The sequence below is a fragment of the Pleurodeles waltl genome, chromosome 8 (genome assembly GCF_031143425.1).
Source record: "Pleurodeles waltl isolate 20211129_DDA chromosome 8, aPleWal1.hap1.20221129, whole genome shotgun sequence".
In the NCBI taxonomy this organism is placed as follows: domain Eukaryota; kingdom Metazoa; phylum Chordata; class Amphibia; order Caudata; family Salamandridae; genus Pleurodeles; species Pleurodeles waltl.
The window spans coordinates 814,549,479-814,568,781 of NC_090447.1; positions in this window are offsets into that span (position 1 = coordinate 814,549,479).

Consider the following 19,303-nt stretch of genomic DNA (forward strand, 5'->3'; position numbering starts at 1 on the left):
ATTTGGCATTTTACTGGGACAAACCCCATTTTTACTGTTTTTTGTGCTTTGAGCCTCCTTCCAGTTAGTGACAGAAATGAATATAAAACCAATGCTGGATCCCAGAAAGCTAAACATTTCTGAAAAGTAGACAAAATTCTGAATTCAGCAAGGGGTAATTTGTGTAGATCCTATAAGAGTGTCCTACAGAAAATAACAGCTGAAATAAAAAACAAAAATGAAATTCAGGTTAAAAAAAAGCCATTATTTTCATGTTTTACTCTTTTTCCTGCGATGTCAGATTTTTTAAAGCAATATACCGATACGTCTGCTGGACTCTTCTGGTTGCGGGGAGATATAGGGCTTGTAGGTTCATCAAGAACCTTAGGTACCCAGAGCCAATAAATGAGCTGCACCTTGCAATTGGTTTTCATTCTTTACCGGGTATACAGCAATTAATTTGCTGAAATATAAAGAGTGAAAAATAGGTATCAAGAAAACCTTTGTATTTCCGAAATGGGCACAAGATAAGGTGTTGAGAAGCAGTGGTTATTTGCACATCTCTGAATTCCGGGGTGCCCATATTAGCATGTGAATTACACACTGTCTTACATTTGGAAGGAAAAAATTTAGAGAAAGACAAGGGGCAATAACACTTGTTTAATATTCGGTGTTCCCCCAATTCTCCGAATAAAAATGGTACCTCACTTGCGTGGGTAGGCCTAATGCTCGTGACACAAAACACAACACTGACACATCACATTTTTACATTGAAATCTTACGTGTTTTTTGCCCTCTAACTCAGCCGGCATCTAGGGAAACCTACCAAACCTGCACATTTTTTTAAAATAGACACGTAGGGGAATCCAAGATGGGGTGACTTGTGGGGCTCTCACCAGGTTCTGTTACCCAGAATCCTTTGCAAACCTCAACATTTGGCCAAAAAACACTTTTTCCTCACATTTAGGTGGCAGAAAGTTCTGGAATCCAAGAGTAGCCACAAATTTCCATCCACCCAGCCTTCCCCAAGACTCCTGATAAAAAAGGTACCTCACTTGTGTGGGTAGGCCTAGTGCCCGCGACAGGAAATGCCCCTAAACACAATGTGGATACATCACATTTTCCCAAAGAAAATAGAGCTGTTTATTGCAAAGTGCCTAGCTGTGGATTTTGGCCTCTAGCTCAGCCTGCACCTAGGGAAACCTACCAAACCTGCACATTTTTTTAAAATTAGACACCTAAGGGAATCCAAGATGTGGTGACTTGTGGGGCTCTCACCAGGTTCTGTTACCCAGAATCCTTTGGAAACCTCAAACTTTGGCCAAAAAAATACTTTTTCCTCACATTTCGGTGACAGAAAGTTCTGGAATATGAGAGGAGCCACACATTTCCTTCCACCCAGCGTTCCCCAAAGCCACCCAATAAAAATGGTACCCCACTTGTGTGGATAGGCCCAGTGCCCGTGAAAGGAACTGCCTCATAACACTATCTGGACACATCAAAATGATCAAATACAAAACTACCTGTTTTTGCGGGTGGGGAGGCACCTGCGTTTTTTGGTCCTGGACTCAGCAGCCATCTAGGGAAACCTACCAAACCCAGACATTTCTGAAACTAGACACCTGAGGGAGTCCAGGGAGGTGTGACATGCGTGGATCCCCCAATGTTTTCTTACCCAGAATCCTAAGGAAACCTCAAATTTAGCTAAAAAAATCACATTTTTCCCACATTTCTGTGTGGGTTCACCGCATCGGGACAAATTTCCTACTACCCAACGTTCCTCTTAGTCTCCCGGTAAAAATGATACCTCACTTGTGTAGGTGAGCCAAGTGCCTGAGACAGGGAAGAGCCAAAAACATGTCGAAATTGAGGGGGAACCAAAGAGGTCCAACAGGGCAGTTTGAGAAAAAAAAACATTTAGGCTGACAAGTGCATCAGAATTTTTATCAGTATAGATGAGACAATGCTGGGTGGTAGGAATTTTGTGGATTCCTGCAGATTCCGGAAGGTTCCATCACAAAAATGTGGGAAAAATGGGTGATTTCCAGTAAAGTCGGAGGTTTGCATGGCATTGTGGGTAAGAACATGGTGCGGGGTGCATGTAAAGCACACCACCCTGGAATCAACCAGATGTTTATTATTCTGATGTGTCTAGGGTTTGTGGATTTTTCTACATGGCAGCGTCCTGAAGTCCAAAAAGTGCAGCCCTTGCCATTCCAAGTGGGACGATTTTGAGAGTTAGCCAAGCTCTCATGGCCCAAATGTAAAACCAAAACCCGAAATAATCAAATGTCCTCTTGCTTGCTGTGGGATAAGATGTTTTAGTGTGCAGGGGGAGAGCTGTTACCCCCTTCAAGCCCACATTCCACCCAATGTATATTCACTTGGATTCACACTTGACGACAATCTCATCCTCATGGAATTCATTGCCAAGTGTCAGGAACAGCAAATAGCAGAATACAGCACACACAATGGCAGAACACCATCAGCTAAAGAATCAGCAGTTTTATTTAGGTTTGTTATGTGGCACCTTTGAATATGCTAGCAATGACACTACAGCTCTCAGCATTTTCTGCAGGAGCGCACCTATTTACAATCTTCTGGTAGTAGTATATCCATTACAAGAGAAGATGCCTGTATGTTCCCCTAGGTAGGGAGCTATCATCATGATGAATAAGGTAAGAGCATGGACTCACAACTACACAACAAGATCATTATTATTTTTAGAGCTGTTGAACTGAACTTCTGAACCACAAAGATACTGTACACTGGGAGAAATGTTATTGAGCCTGCTTTGTAAAAATCTGAGAAGAAAAATAAACCCTATTTGATTTTTGATCTCGTGTTAGAAACCTTGCGAACATGAAATACGTAGCTGGCTTCCTTGAATCAAGGTGATGGAACCCCTTACAAGACCTTTTCTAAGGCAACCTAGGTGTGATTGGAACCACAAAACAGTTGACTTAATGCAACATTTGTGTTGATATTGAAACGGATGTATTTAGTCATAATTAGTTGAGTGTAAAATGAGGTTTTTGTGCTTAATATGTGTTTACATCTTGTATGTTTGTCCTTTGTGTGGAGCAGTAGCATATTGTAGAACATCAAGGGGCATATTTATACTCCGTTTGCGCCAAATTTGCGTCATTTTTTTCGACGCAAATTCGGCGCAAAACTAACGCCATATTTATACTTTGGCGTTAGACGCGTCTAGCGCCAAAGTAGGAGGAAAGAGCGTCATTTTTTTGCGTGAACGCCTTCCTTGCGTTAATGAGATGCAAGGTAGGCGTTCCCGTCTAAAAAAAATGACTGCGACGCAAATGCGTCGTATTTATACTCCCGGGCAAAAATCACGCCCGGGAGTGGGCGGGGCAAAAAAACCCACATTTGCGCCTCTTTTTAACGCCTGGGTCAGGGCAGGCGTTAAGGGACCTGTGGGCTCAAAATGAGCCCACAGCTGCCCTCCCATGCCCCCAGGGACCCCCCCTGCCACCCTTGCCCACCCCAGGAGGACACCCAAGGATGGAGGGACCCATCCCAGGGACATTCAGGTAAGTTCAGGTAAGTATATATATATTTTTTTTTAATTATTTTTTTTGGCATAGGGGGGCCTGATTTGTGCTCCCCTACATGCCACAATGCCCAATGACCATGCCCAGGGGACAGAAGTCCCCTGGGCATGGCCATTGGGCAAGGGGGCATGACTCCTGTCTTTACTAAGACAGGAGTCATGTAAATGGCGTCTGGGCGTCGTTAAAAATGGCGCAAATCGGGTGGAGGCGATTTTTTTGCGTCAACCTGACTTGCACCATTTTAAGACGCCCTAACGCCATTTTTCCCTACGCCGGCGCTGCCTGGTGTACGTGGTTTTTTTCCACGCACACCAGGCAGCGCCGGTCTGCTAGCGCCGGCTAACGCCATTCAATAAATACGGCGCCCGCATGGCGCTTCAGAATGGCGTTAGCCGGCGCTAAACTTTTTGACGCTAAACTGCATTAGCGCAGTTTAGCGTCAAAAAGTATAAATACGGGCCCAAGTCTTTATAAAAAGGTGGTTCAGGGAGAAGATCTTCTTGAAACGTATACTGAATAACCAAATGAAGACTGCAGTTGGTCACAGCTAGGTTTGGAATATCATCATTAAGCCCTTTTAGTCTTGTTGCTTCAGGTTGTCGTCCTCTTCCTTGACCTCTCAATCTCACTTTTCTTGTGAAGATGAATCACAGAGAGTTGGTGCTGCTAGTTGGTGGTCCCAATCGAGTATTATGTCATTTCTGAGGATCATAACTGGACTTTCTGGCACCACAAGAACCAAATCAGCCATATACCTCTCTGTGTACTGAAAAACGTAAAACTCTTTTCCCAGAAAGTGACTTCAGAAATATTCTTCAGGCCCCCATACTCTTGCATCTAGATAAGAGAAACATCCTGCTCCATGGCCTCCAAGACTCCACACTGCCACCTCCTTTAACAGCATCCTACACACTTCAGCACATCTCAGCCAAAGCTTGAAGACTTATCTCATCACACCTCTGCTGGAGGAGCTTCAAAGGCCCTCCTTGCTGCCTATACCATCTTCAAAATCAGCTACTTCCTTTACAACCCCTCCTATCTGGCTGACAGGCTCACCATTTACGGTTGCTCACAGTACACCTGCAGCAAGGACACCATCAGACTGGAAACAAAGAAGTATGAAAAAGAAAGGGAAACAAGGCCTTTTGCATCTATGAATCTATCAGAACCACCCCAGCACTGTTCCAGTTGTTATTGAACCAACAAGTTTTTGAAAAGAAAGGTTTATAAGCCTTTCTGAATTTGAGGGAGTGAGAGCAATCCAAAAAGCCACTGGGAGCTTATTCCAAAGTTCTATGCAGTCACTACAAAGGATTTGCCCCCCCCACAAACCTGTTTGTACTGAGGAAACACTAGGAAATCAGCTCCAGCTGATTGTAAATTACAAGCTGGAAAGTACCAACAGAACTTCTCAACCAGTTGATAAGGGCCACTAAGGTGGATAGCCGTATAGCCTAGATAGAGTGGTAAACACCACCCTTTTGTCCACTGGCAGCCAATGAAGAGCTGTGAGTGCACTGGTCAAAAAAGGTGCAAAAACTAGGGTGAAATTGGTTGTGGGTTGCTTGTATTCCAGTTCAGGAAGGGCCTCACATGGTAGTTCAGGCTGGATTATTTCCACTGGAGCAGGGCCAAGACTGATTTGCTAACGGCTGGGTTCAAACTGAGGTGACGTGTGCAAAATAACAATGGACTGTGATTCGGCCTGAGTAATTACCAGTGACTGAGAGTAATTCAAGCATTCCATCCATCACTTTTTTGTTTACTTTAGTGAGTCAAAGAAGAAGAACCTGGCTAAACAAGTGCTAGTTTGGCAGACATGTTCTGTATTCTTTGTAGTTTCTTCAAAGTGCCCGCGTCATGGTGCAAGAGATGCTGTTTTAAAAGGAAGAAGCACATGGATACATGGTGATTAATCTAACCCTCTAAAGATAGCTATGGGTCCAGATGTATCCCTAGGTTTTTTGTCATTTTTGCAGGTGATGGAGATGAGGTCCCGTAATTGGGGCAAAGGTCTGGTGTCATAGGATCAGGAATACAGGGTTGTCTCATCAACAGCACTTCGGTTTTATCTGAGTTGTGTTTTAGTGAGTTTGGATGTAACCACTCTCATACCTCAGCCATACTCTGGTGAAATGGTGCAAATGATCCAGTGTGATGATCAGCTGGGTGTTGTGTGCATAAGTCATCATAGTGCGACTAAAAAAAATATATACATAAACATATCAATAAAAATGTTGGACTCGAAGCTGACCTTTATTTAAACTCAGACATATAGGGTGGTAGGAAGACTGTTTGGCTTAAATGCAAAGGTACTTGAATGGTGCAGTTCTTATCTAAAGGGGGATTTCAATCTCCTTCAGCCCAGAGAGTAAGATGTTATGAGACACCATGTAACTTGCTGAGGACAGACCTAATAGCACTAAGACCCTTGGTCCACCAGCATTCTTAGGTCTACCACTGTTTCAAAGGCCATCTATACTGTGAAACGGACAAAACCAGGTTTTCCTGCAAAAGACTGTAGCGAAATATGCCAGTAACGTGGCAGTATATCAAGGTATGACATAGCTTTTTTTTTTTTTTTTTTGAAGGGGCACCAAGGCCCCTTTCGACTCCACAGGAACAACCCCACTATTAAGTGAGTTGTTACAGCTGTGCAGCAGGCGTGAATCAAGAGCTTCTACAGCTGCTCTCCACAAGGTGGGTGGCATAGGATTTAATGGAGATCGAGACATCAAAGCTTGTGAGAGAGGTGAAAAATTAAAGGATCATAACAGCACCCATATTTCAAGATGATTTTTAGAGCATGGCTCATCCCGCTTTGCAGCAGTTCTCAGATCCTTCAACCCCCAACTGTGGATGTGGAGGACCAACAACTGTCTCCTTTAAGGTATTTACCAGATCTTCCAGTTTTGGTGTTTTGAAGATGGTAGTACTTTTAAATCTGAAAGCCTGTCTGCAAGCACCTGAGAGTTTGCCTTTTTGCCCGTCACAATTTGGGGTGGAGAATTGAGAACAACAGAAAACATTTCTTTTGAGGAGTTTTCTGTGTCCAGAACTTTGGGAGTAAAAGTGCCTTTCATATTCTACCAATGCTTCTTTTAGTTTGCCCCTTTTGATGCTGCATTAGCCCCCCTTCGAAGCATCTCCAGTTTCTTGCAGCCTGGTTTGGCCTCCCTTAGAGAAGATGAGTACTGAAGGGCTGACGGAGTAGCTCTTGTTTTCTTGACCATACTGTGTAGCAGAATATCATCCAGTACATCCTCAACCCAGGTCGTATAGCCTGTTGGCCCACATCTGCCAAACCCAATCTCAAAACAGGCTCGTCCTGTTTTAGCCGTTGTATTTGCTCTGGGATAGGTTGTTTGACCCACAAACGAAACCTCTGATGCTTTTCTGGTAGACTAGCACGTGCCTGATGTTTGCAACAAATATATGCCACGTGGAGCCTGAAAGGATCCAGCCAATTGTCTTACCAGACTAAAGGGAAAATGCACATCTTTAAAGAACACTATATGATGATGCAGTAGCTGTCCTCAAATCAGCTACCTCTCAGATCATTTGTTGTTTGTCACCTTGCTTTTGACTCTGTCCAGCGCTCTGCTACCTTAAACAAAGTTTGCGCAGTATAAATACCATATAACACATGCATGTATACAACATTTTTCACATGTTACTTATATAACACCAATATGGCACAGTACTGTCTTCATGGTATATTGTACTCTTAGACGACTGCCATAAATGCACTTTGTAAAAAAGCAATACTGCTACACACGTAGTGATGAATAGTTGTTGGTTGTTAACTCCCAAAAATTCAGGCTGTACAATTTCAGTGTTTTTCTTCATGTTGGAGGTTAAAGTTGGCAGCTATATTCCTGATGTAATCTGTAGTAAGAGATAAAGAATTGTGATGAGTATCTTTATGTTTGGTATCATGATTGTTGTTCATTGAGTGATCCACAACCCAACATAAACTGTGCGAAATGATCAGTCATTCTCTAGTTAATGTCTTCGATAGTAAATACTCCACTAACCGGGTCCCAATCGTTGTGGAATAGATATTTATGTTTAAATCTTTTTTTAATAGTACTTCAACATTAGAAGGACACAAGGTACCAGTAGTCTGTACAACCAAAGTGTGGTGTGAAAAGAAAGACTCATTTTGAATTGCAATCTATGGACTTCTAGATCAATAACATTTAAAGAGTAGCTGCTCCTGGCTGCAATGCATATTTAGGACACAGGTTTACTGACATAGCATTACATTAATTTTCTTTGTGTTTTAAAAAATTGTTCTTTGCACTTTTGCAGCCACGGAATATATACATTTTTTGGCATAGTGAAACATTGTTTTCAGAAATTATCAAATTTCCAATAAGTTAATATTTTGCAAGCATACTTGTTAGACTTGACAGCCCTAGGGTTTGTCATCCCCCCAACTTTTTGCCTACCTCCTCCACTTCTCTTACCTAGTTTCTGCTGACTTTACTACTCTGTGCAATTTACCACTGCTAACCAGTGGTAAAGTGATTGTGGTCTCTCCCCTAAACACAGTAACATTGGTTCTTCCCAGAATGGCATATATAAGTTACTTATAAGTCCCTAGTAAAGTGAACCTACATGTGCCCAGGGCCTGTAAATTAAATGCTACCAGTGAGGCTGCAGCACTGATTGTGCCACCCACTTAGGTTGCCCTGTAACCATGTCCCAGGCCTGCCATTACAAAGCCTGTGCAGTTTACCCTGTCATGTTGACCTGGCCAAATAACCCTTTTGCCAGGCCCAAACCTTCCAATACACATATTTCAACCCTAAGGTAAGCCCTAGACAACCCAGAGAGTAGGGTGAAATGTACATAAAAGGCAGGACTGATACTTTTAACAATTTGGAAGAGATATGTTTTTCGAGTTGGGCGTCTCTGGAATCACAATTTAAAATCACAACTTACGGCAAAGTCGTATTTTGATTCTCAAAATGGCAATTTCAGAAAGCTAGCATTTTATTACTTTAGCCATTTAGTGCATGTTGCCTGTCCCTCGTCACTTCTAGGGGATTGGTGAAAGCCTGGCTTTGTGTATTCTCCCACAGAGCCTTACACAAGGGGAGCTTAAGTGTGACTTAATGGACCTTGTTGGGCCATCCTGACAGGATGGGAGGGAGGAGCTGGCCACAGTCTTACAATTACACCTGAATAGGCTGTGTCCTGTCCCCACACAAAGGGCTGCATAACCCTCTGTAGTGAGTCTTTATGAAGGACGGGACCTCTGTGCACTTCAAAGGCCTGTCTTTGACGTCTCCTCCACTTCAAAGGCCAAACTGGGTACAAGTACTGGACCTTTGACACCATCACCTCTGTAAACTTCTGGATCTGTGACTACTCGGCCAGGAAGGACTGTTGTGTTGCTGGAGCAGTGTCACTCTTCTGGACTGCTGGTTTGCCGGACTCTTGCCTTGCTATGCTGACTGCTGTTCCCCCCCTGTCAGGATGAAAAGGACTGGACCTGCAGCGCTTGAACACAGAATGACTTCATGGACCAGCTGACTAGTCTCCTGATCTGAAGTCTAAGGGACATAAAAGGCTTCCAGCCAACCTGCTTCTACACCTAGACTCTACCATCTGAGTCTGCCAAGTGGTGCTACCCCAATCCTTGACCCTTGGAAGTGGGCCTAAGGTGTTTTGCTCCAGTAGAACCAATGCATCCCCTGTTGTGTGGGAAAAATCACAGCATCACCGCTGTTACGTGGACAGAACTGATGTTTCGCCTTTGGAACCAGCATTGCAGTGTTTTCTTCGTTGCAAGGTCCCTGCATCCTTGTCGACAACCGCCTCGACTATGATGCCAAACTCCGCATCACAACCACTGCGCTCCCCGGAATCAGCGCAATGCCAGCACCTGAACTCCATTGCATCTTGGAACTGACACATCACCACATGCATGGGGAACTTTGATACATCTCTTCGATTGCATGGGGAAAATCAACACATCTCCTCAACGTTGTGGTTTGGAACCAATGCAATGCTCCCTTCACCGGTATTTTAATACTTTGGTTCAGCAGGTCCAACGGTGTCCATTTAGCTGGCTTAGGTTCGATTGCAGCTGTATCCTCAAGAACAAGGGTAATAAATTGCAAATGCAAAAATGTTCTGCCAGGAAATTATTTGATATATTTAAACAAGTAATAGGTCAATCTCCAAAAAGAAAGAAAGAATCCACAGACATGAGGATGTTCAGTATTGTATTAGAAATACCAAATCCACAAGACTGGTCATCATGCTGTAATCTACTATGGGTGCTCCAAGTGACAGCGCAGTGTAAGTAAAAATCAATGAGACAGATAAAGTAGAAAAAGTACAAACCAATGCTTAGAATATTACAATACATTAGATATTTTGAGTTAATCAATCACAAACCCAATGCTATGAGCATTTGAGTTTGGAAACCCTTCAATTAAAGATATTGATAAGCAGATGAAGTATTGATGTTTCAACCCCAGTTTAGGATAAATCTATCTGGGTCTTCATCAGGACAAAAGACTGGTAAAGACTAATAGGATAAAATACATAGATGGTCAATCTGCACTCATAATGATCCTTGATGAGTAGGAGAGAGTGGAAGATCAAAGGATGTGCCTTAGCTAGTCAGACCGATCTAGATCAATACGTAAGCAAAAATTAATTTTGTCAAAACATCCAATTTGTATTGGCTCAATGTACATAATGTAATATACTAATTTTTTTTTAACTTTTTCTATTTTATATAGCTGACTGATTATCACTTACACTGCGCCATCACATGGAGCATCTATTGTTGATTACACTATGGTGATCAGTATCAATGATTTGTTATTTCTAATACAATACTGAACAGATTCTCAAGTCTGTGGATGTTTTTTGCTTCTCAGAGATTGACTTACTAAAGATCAGATCATTTCTTGAAGTGTTGACTTTGTCACAGTCATGTGCCACCAAATATTCCCGATTGGCTCTTCTTGCTTCTAATCACTCTTTTAAGGTTTATCCTTCAAAAATTCATAATTTAAGTTCTATTTATTGGAGTTTTGTTGTTTTGGTCTTGTTTTGCTATCAATTTAATAAAGTATCATCAATATTAATATAGCATACTCCCTTTTATTGTTTCATCAGGCTTGGGTTTCATGTTGGGGATTTGTACCACAGTCTTCCTTCTAAATGGTCACGTATTCATTTACTCTTCAGAAACTGATGATTCTGAACGTGACCTAGATTAGCACATTTCTAATCTATGTAATAAACATATATCTTGGGTCTTTTCTATGGCAGCCTGTATTTTTCATGTATGTGTTATAGTTTGCCCATCCCCTCTCATTCTACCAAATCTGTCATGCAAATAAGGGGTAGCTTTTCCATTGCATAAATTGTTCTTGGTTTGGACCACCATATGTTCAATGTGTGTGGGTGTGTATGCTAAAGGCAATAGTGTGGAAGGGGTGGATTTCAACAACTAACAGTGAGCAGTTTAAGCTTTGTTGAAAAAAGGAATGTAAGAAAATGGCTCCCTGTTGCAGTTACCCCCCCCACTTTTTGCCTGATACTGATGCTGACTTGACTGAGAAGTGTGCTGGGACCCTGCTAACCAGGCCCCAGCACCAGTGTTCTTTCACCTAAAATGTACCATTGTTTCCACAATTGGCACACCCGTGGCACACAAATAAGTCCCTTGTAAAACACACGCACACTGCCATTGTAGATTGTGTGTGTTGGTGGGTAGAAAAAGACAAAGTCGACATGGCATCCCTCTCAGGATGCCATGAACACAAAATACTGCCTGTGGCATAGGTAAGTCACCCCTCTAGCAGGCCTTACAGCCCTAAGGCAGGGTGCACTATACCACAGGTGAGGGCATAGCTGCATGAGCAATATGCCCCTACCGTGTCTAAGTCTGTTCTTAGACATTGTAAGTAGAGTGTGGCCATAATAAGTATATGGTCTGTGAGTATGTCAAAATCGAACTCCACAGCTCCATAATGGCTACACTGAATACTGGGACGTTTGGTATCAAACTTCTCAGAATAATAAACCCACACTGATGCCAGTGTTGGATTTATTAGAAAATACACACAGAAGGCATCTTAGAGATGCCCCCTGTATTTTACCCAATCCTTCAGTGCAGGACTGACTGGTCTGTGCCAGCCTGCTGCTGAGAGACAAGTTTCTGACCCCCTGGGGTGAGAGCCTTTGTGCTTTCTGAGGAAAGAAACAAAAGCCTGCTCTGGGTGGAGGTGCTTAACACCTCCCCCCTGCAGGAACTGTAACACCTAGCAGTGAGCCTCAAAGGCTCAAGCTTAGTGTTACAATGCCCCAGGGCACTCCAGCTAGTGGAGATGCCCGCCCCCTGGACATAGCCCCCACTTTTGGCGGGAACTCCAGGGGAGATAATGAGAAAAACAAGGAGGAGTCACCCACAAGTCAGGACAGCCCCTAAGGTGTCCTGAGCTGAGGTGACCCCTGCCTTTAGAAATCCTCCATCTTGACTTTGGAGGATTCCCCCAATAAGAATAGAGATGTGCCCCCCTCCCCTCAGGGAGGAGGCACAAAGAGGGTATAGCCACCCTCAAGGACAGTAGCCATTGGCTACTGCCCTCCCAGACCTAAACACACCCCTAAATTCAGTATTTAGAGGCACCCCGAACCCAGGAAATTAGATTCCTGCAACCTGAAGAAAGAAGAAGGACTGCTGACCTACAAGCCTGCAGAGAAGGAGGAAGACGGCAACTGCTTTGGCCCCAGCCCCACCGGCCTGTCTCCAGCTTCGAAAACCTGCTCCAGCAACGCATCCAACAGGGACCAGTGACCTGTGAAGCCTCAGAGGACTGCCCTGGACTACAGGACCAAGAAACTCCCATAAACAGCAGCCCTGTTCAAAATCTGCAACTTATTTACAACAAAGAAGCAACTTCCAAAGACTACACGTTTCCTGCTGGAAGCGTGAGGCTCTACACTCTGCACCCGGCGCCCCCAGCTCGACCTGCAGAAAACCAACACCTCAGAGACGACCTCCCTGAGCCCCACAGCGATGCCTGCAGAGAGAATCCAGAGGCTCCCCCTGACCGCGACTGCCTGTAACAAGGGACCTGACACCTGGAACCAACACTGCACCCGCAGCCCCCAGGACCTGAAGGAACCGAACTTCAGTGCAAGAGCAACCCCCAAGCGACCCTCTGCTTAGCCCAGGTGGTGGCTATCCCAAGAAGCCCCCCGTGCCTGCATGCAACCCTAGAATGTCAGAGTCACCAGATCCTCGGGGTCTGCGCATGTTCCCAACACGTCCACCACTGAACAGCTCCAAGACTCTGATAGATAAATCACAGAGGCTAAGAGAGTTCAAGAGGGGAAGAGGGGATTAGGAAGGGAACAGCTGGGAAGGAGACCTGTAGTAGGAAAAATGTTAAAACACACAATATGAAAATTATATCTCATGAAATCAATACTAGACTATGACTCTAAGCCTAGTCATTCTGAAAACATGAACAACCTAAGAATTAGGCTTAAAATGACTACGTTTCAAGATGGACGGATACCTGTAAGGGAATCAAGATGGATTAAATGAAACTTTCAAATTCAAGTACTTTCCTTTACATGAGAATCAGGAAAACATTCTGAATAAGTTCTAAACCAGTCATATGAATCCTTTTTTGAGAATGCATACTAGGACCATGCAATATTGCATCTAGAAACTCTGGCCTTCTGTGTCCTCTTGAAATGTTTCAACACGAATTGCGCACATTGCAGATTTTCATATATATAGTAAACACCATAAAAGGATTGTGCACCATGAATAACACAATATGGATTAAGGAAACAAATCACTCAACTTGTCAACTCGAATATTACCTAATAAATGTCTTAGAATAGTGGCATACAATGAATAACATTAATTAAGCTCGAGGAGAGAATCGTGCGTCTTGCCGATTCGAGTGCCACCATGTAAAATGTCAAGAAATGGTAGCACTCAATGAATATCAAGGTTAAATCACCATTAAACGAATCGCGCGTCTTGCTGATTCGTAAGCCATGATGTAAATGTCAAGAAATAACAGCGCGCAATGAATAACAAGATTAAAGCACCATGAAATGAATCGCGCATCTTTTGCAGATTCTTAATGCACCATGTAAATGTCATATAATGGTAGCGCGCAATGAACAACAAAGTTAAATCATCATTAAACGAATCGCGCGTCTTGCCGATTCGTAAGCCACCATGCAAATGTCAAGAAATGATAGCGCACAATGAACAACAAGGTTAAATCACCATGAAACGAATTGCGCGTCTTGCCGATTCGTAAGCCACCATGCAAATGTCAAGAAATGGTAGCGCGCAATGAATAACAAGATTAAATCAGCATGAAACGAATCACGCGTCTTGCCAATTCATAAGCCACCATACAAATGTCAAGAAATGGTAGCGCGCAAAGTAATCTGTTAATCATTAAAGAATTAGGCCAAGAATATGAAAGTTCTCAATAACGGCGTCGGGAGGCCAGCCCAACCACCGTCTTACTGCCCAGAACGAGGATCACCAATGAAGAATGAAGGGCAGAGGCCTGGAAGATCAAATAGGCCACCGGGACAGGAGCTCAGGAAGTAGCTGCTGCTCTGTACCGGGACCTCTGAATAGTGAACACTTGGAACTGGGCTGGCTCCCTTTTATAGAGTCTTGGCCCAGCCCACAACCACACCCAGTCATGCTCCAGGGAAAGTCTCTGGAAGGCCCTGGAAAGGGACCACACCCTAACACACTCTGAAAGCCTGCAGCAATACATTGCAAATGAACAGTATTTGTAAACACATTAAAAATAAGTCTTCAGGATTAAACTCTGCAATGCAAAAGGTTAAACAACAACATATCAGCACAATGCATAAATTACGTTGTTTTGAGAGTGCTGGGTTTTTGCATTCTAGTCGCCAATAGAGCGCGCACTGCCCTGGTGTTGACAGAGTGACCCCCGGGTCCCTCCATTGTTTTCAATCTAAAACCTGACGCCTGCTTTGCTCACTGCACCCGGCCGCCCCTGTGCCACTGAGGGTGTACTCTGTGTTCCTTCTCGTGTCCCCCCCGGTGCTCTACAAAAACCCCTGGTCTGCCCCCCAAGGACGCAAGTACTTACCTGCTGGCAGACTGGAACCGGAGCACCCCTGTTCCCCATAGGCTCCCATGTGTTTTGGGCACCTCTTTGACCTCTGCACCTGACCGGCCCTGAGCTGCTGGTGTGGTAACTTTAGGGTTGCCTTGAACCCCCAACGGTGGTTTGCCTATGAACCAAACTTGAGACTTGTAAGTGTTTTACTTACCTTCAAAACTAACCTTTACTTACCTCCCCCAGGAGCTGTTGATTTTTGCACTGTACCCACTTTGAAAACAGCTTATTGCCATTTTTACAAAGACTGTACATGATGTTGTTTTCATTCAAAGTTCCTAAAGTATATAAGTGAAGTACCTTACATTTAAAGTATTAACTGTAAATCTTGAACCTGTGGTTCTTAAAATAAACTATGAAAAGATATTTTTCAATATAAAAACCTATTGGCTTGGAGTAAGTCTTTGAGTGTGTGTTCCTCATTTAATGCCTGTGTGTGTACAACAAATGCTTAACACTACCCTCTGATAAGCCTACTGCTTGACCACACTACTACAAAATAGAGCATTAGTATTATTTAATTCTGCCACTATCTTACCTCTAAGGGGAACCCTTGGACTCTGTGCACACTATTTCTTACTTTGAAATAGTATATATAGAGCCAACTTCCTACAAGGAATAAGAGTGACAACTTTGCTTTCTCTTTTATAATGGTAAGTGGCAATTCTGGATTTCCACCTGTCGCTCCAGATAGTTAGATTAAGAGGTCCGTCTGTCACTGTTATGATCGTTATTTGCGACAAAACATTATTCTAGATAAAGTTGTACCTTGCAACAGAGCCACCACATATGTGACATTGTGCCTCCCCCACATTCTCTCAAGCAAATATCTGGTTGCCAAACATTGTGAGTAATTACACAGGCATCACATAGCATTTAATTAATATCTTTTAACCATACTCTTTGTATTCGGTTCAAATTGATGCTGATGCAGCTCTTGATCAGGTATTCAGCCAGGATTCATTACTAATACCTATCCCCAGTTCTGTCTCATGTGTTGTTTCATATGAAGGTTTGGAGATTGGCTGCAAATTACCTAGTAGTCTGGATAATGTAGTTATTCCATTTTTAGGTCTGGTGTTCGATTTTAGTCAATTATGTAAAATATACTTACACTTAGGGGTCTCAGCCACCTCTCTTAATCTATTGGTCTTTTGTTGTGTCATTACAATTTTGCATCCGCTCACTACAACTCATATAGCATGTGACTGTTGGTCAGCCTACTTAAGCCACTAGTTAATTTCATTTTGAGTGACTACAATTTGCTCTCTTACAAGGAGCACATCTGCACGTAAGCTAGTTTCTTTCAGTGCTAGAGTTTTTGTTTTTACTTTATACTTACTTTGGTGTGGCGTTTTCATTTACAGCCTGATGTGGACACTTCTGACGCACATTCCATCTTTATCAAAACCCATCTCCTGCTAATGCTGTAAAAATGCTGTTGGACATTCCGTTTTAGAGTGTTTTGCTTTTCAGGCTGCTGCTATTTCACAACATAAGATATTGTGTCCATTTGAAACTGTTCTGTATTAATTTATCCTTTTTACTTTTGTTCTTTCTCTTTCTTTCATTTCTAATATATTACCATCTTTATTTCCTTCCTCTCCTTCCTTTTTTCGTTCTTTCCTTCTTACTTTTTCTTTCTCTTTCCTTCTGTCTTTCTTTCTTGCCTTCTTTCGTTCTTTTTCCTCATTCCTTCTCCCACTCCTTCTCTCTTTCTTTTATTTCATTTTTGCCTTCTTTCTTCATTTCTCCCATTTTCCCTCTATCTTTTCACCTTTTTTCATTATTGCCTTCTTTCCCTCCTACTGTCCCTTGTTCCTGCTCCATTTTCTCCCTTTCCTTCTCTTGCTTCTTCTTACTTTCCTTCTGTCTTTCCTTCTCTGTTTTTTCTCTTTCCTTCTCATTCCTTCCTTATTTCTCATTCCCTTTCCTTTCTTGTTTACCTTTCCCTCTTCTTCCTTCCTTTCCCTCTTCTTCCTTTCTTTCTCTATTCTTCTTTCTTTCTTTATCCATTCTAGTTTCTTTCTCTATTCTTCTTGCTTTCTCTTTCTCAAAGGCAAGAGATATATAGCCAGTGCAAGACTGATTGACTTTTTAGGTCTGTGTTAGCCAAGACCTTTTGATTTTACTAAAATTATGTGTATAACCGAGTTACTTATAAGAGATTCAGACAGACTTCATTCATTAGTCTCTGGTTGGTGTCATTCACATTTTAATTTTACCCACTCCAGCATGCATTAATTGGCAATGTATCAGCCCACTTCAGCAATTGGCTAACTTAGTTATTCACATGCAGACTGTTGAAAAATGGCCCTCTCTGAAGGATCACCCCAAACTTTTTGCCTTTTTCCCTCCTCTTTTTGCTGTGCCTTTTTATTGGTCTTAAGACCCTGCGCACTTTACCATTGCTGACAAGTGGTTAAGTGCATGTGCTTTTACCCTAAATATGATATTGGCATGTTTGAATTACTATTAAGTCACTTGTAAAGTGCTATACCATATACCCAGGGCCTGTACTTCAAATGCTACTAGTGAGCCTGCAGAACTGATTGTGCCACCCACATAAGTAGCCTTTCAAACTTCCTGGGCAGGAAGGATGGGTAGGGGCTCACACTTCACTTGACTAGGTAGTGCGCTGTCCCCACAAAAAGGGCTGATTTACCCCCTACAGCTAGACTGGCAGACAGGACTGGGTTGAAAGGGATCTTTGTGCACTTCAGAGAGTTTCTTTAAAGTCATGTCCTACATCAAAGGCAGTTTTGGGTATAAGTACTGGGTCTCTAACCCCCTAAAATCAGATACTTTTGGACCTGTTACCAGACATTGCTGGCTCTACATCTGCACATTGGCAGAAGGACTGCTGTGTTGCCAGGAGGGACTGCTCTGCTGTGTTGGCCTGCTGCTCGTTGAAATGCAGGAGGAGCTGCCACTTTGCTAACTGCCTTGCTGTGCTGGCCTGCTGACTGCTACCTCTGCGCTGTGACTGACTTCAAGTGTTCGCCAAGGCTTGTTGGCCTGCCCACCTGTTGTCAGAAATCTCAGGGCCTTCAAAGATTTTCTCCTTGCAACACCTACTGCTGGGCTCGATCAACTTGAAGCCCTACCCTGCTTGAACATGCCAGAATCCATCCTGGCACTTTAATCAGGGTGCATGCAGCAGTTTTTGTGCACCTGCACAGGACTGTGTCATGTGCTGATGAAAGATCACCCTGTCTGTGCTGTGTGTTGCCAGAAATTGCTGAGCCTGCCCTGCCCGAGGCGAGATTGTTTAGTCCGTAGGCTCTTTGTACATGCAAGGCCTGCAGACAGGCCAGCATGTCTCATCTCCCCTCACCTGCAAGCTATAGGAGGAGGGGCCAACTGCAGCACAGGACCCGGATGAAGGGGACTGCTGCTACTACACTTCGCAAGGGTGATTGCATTTAAGACCCCGCAATGCCCAAAAACAAACCATGCAGCTTGACCTTCGTGACACCAGCTGCCCCAATGAGCCGATCACAGCGCAAGTCCTGACCGGGAGAGGCCCAGGCTTGCTTTAATCAGGACCGATGCTATGTGAGTGTTGACTTTATCTACACTAGAAAGGTACTGTGCACAGTTATAGCAGCCCTGTGCTTTTGTAGGTGCCTGAGTTTGAAAGTAGCCTGACTTTTGAAAGCACACCGAAGCCCTCATTACTAGTTTGGCAGTCTTTTTGGAAGATGGCCGTGGTGGCACCCGCCAAAATTCCAGAACTGATGGCGGTATCCCGACCGCTGTAATATGAAGTCACATACTGAAGACCACCCCAAAAAAAAGCCACAAATCTGCCAGGCCGCTCTTAAATTATCACCTCCACCAGAACCCAACACCACATTGGACAGTATGACTACCCCACACCTGAGACACATACGCACACTACACACTCCCACCACTGTAAACCCCCCGCATACAACCCACAATCCTTTGCAACTTTAACCACAGACAGAACGGAGCCACAAACCCATCACCTACCACTGATACGCAATAGGCACAAATACACTTCCCATGCAGCATACACCATACAACTGCACCATCAACACTATACACACATCAGAACTGCACACAAGCGACTCAATACACCAGCACACCAAAATAAACAGTCCTGACACCCCATCAAGCCCCAAACACCCCACCCTTGCACACAACACCACCTCCCCCCTAAAACCATAGTATTACCACCATGTTCCCTTAAAAGCACCCATGATTCAAAGACAAAGAGTTGAGGGTCATGGTTGATTAAATCCTGTTATGGTTGAGGATAGTTGACAGGGTCAACTCAGTGGGCGCTCATCCACACACAAGGGAGGACAGCAGGAAGAGGTGGTACGCCCTTAGCGGGAAGGTGCATTCTGTGGCTTTACTACACCGGATTGCCATCAACAAGACTGGTGGTGGCCCTCCACCTCCTCCCCTAGAGTTCACATCGTGGGAGAAGAAGGTCTTAGACATCATGCATCCAGAGGGCCTGACTGGAATAACCAGAGGACTAGACTCTGGTAAGTCAACAACACTTCCCTGGCACCAACGACTCCTGTACAGCATGCATCCCCA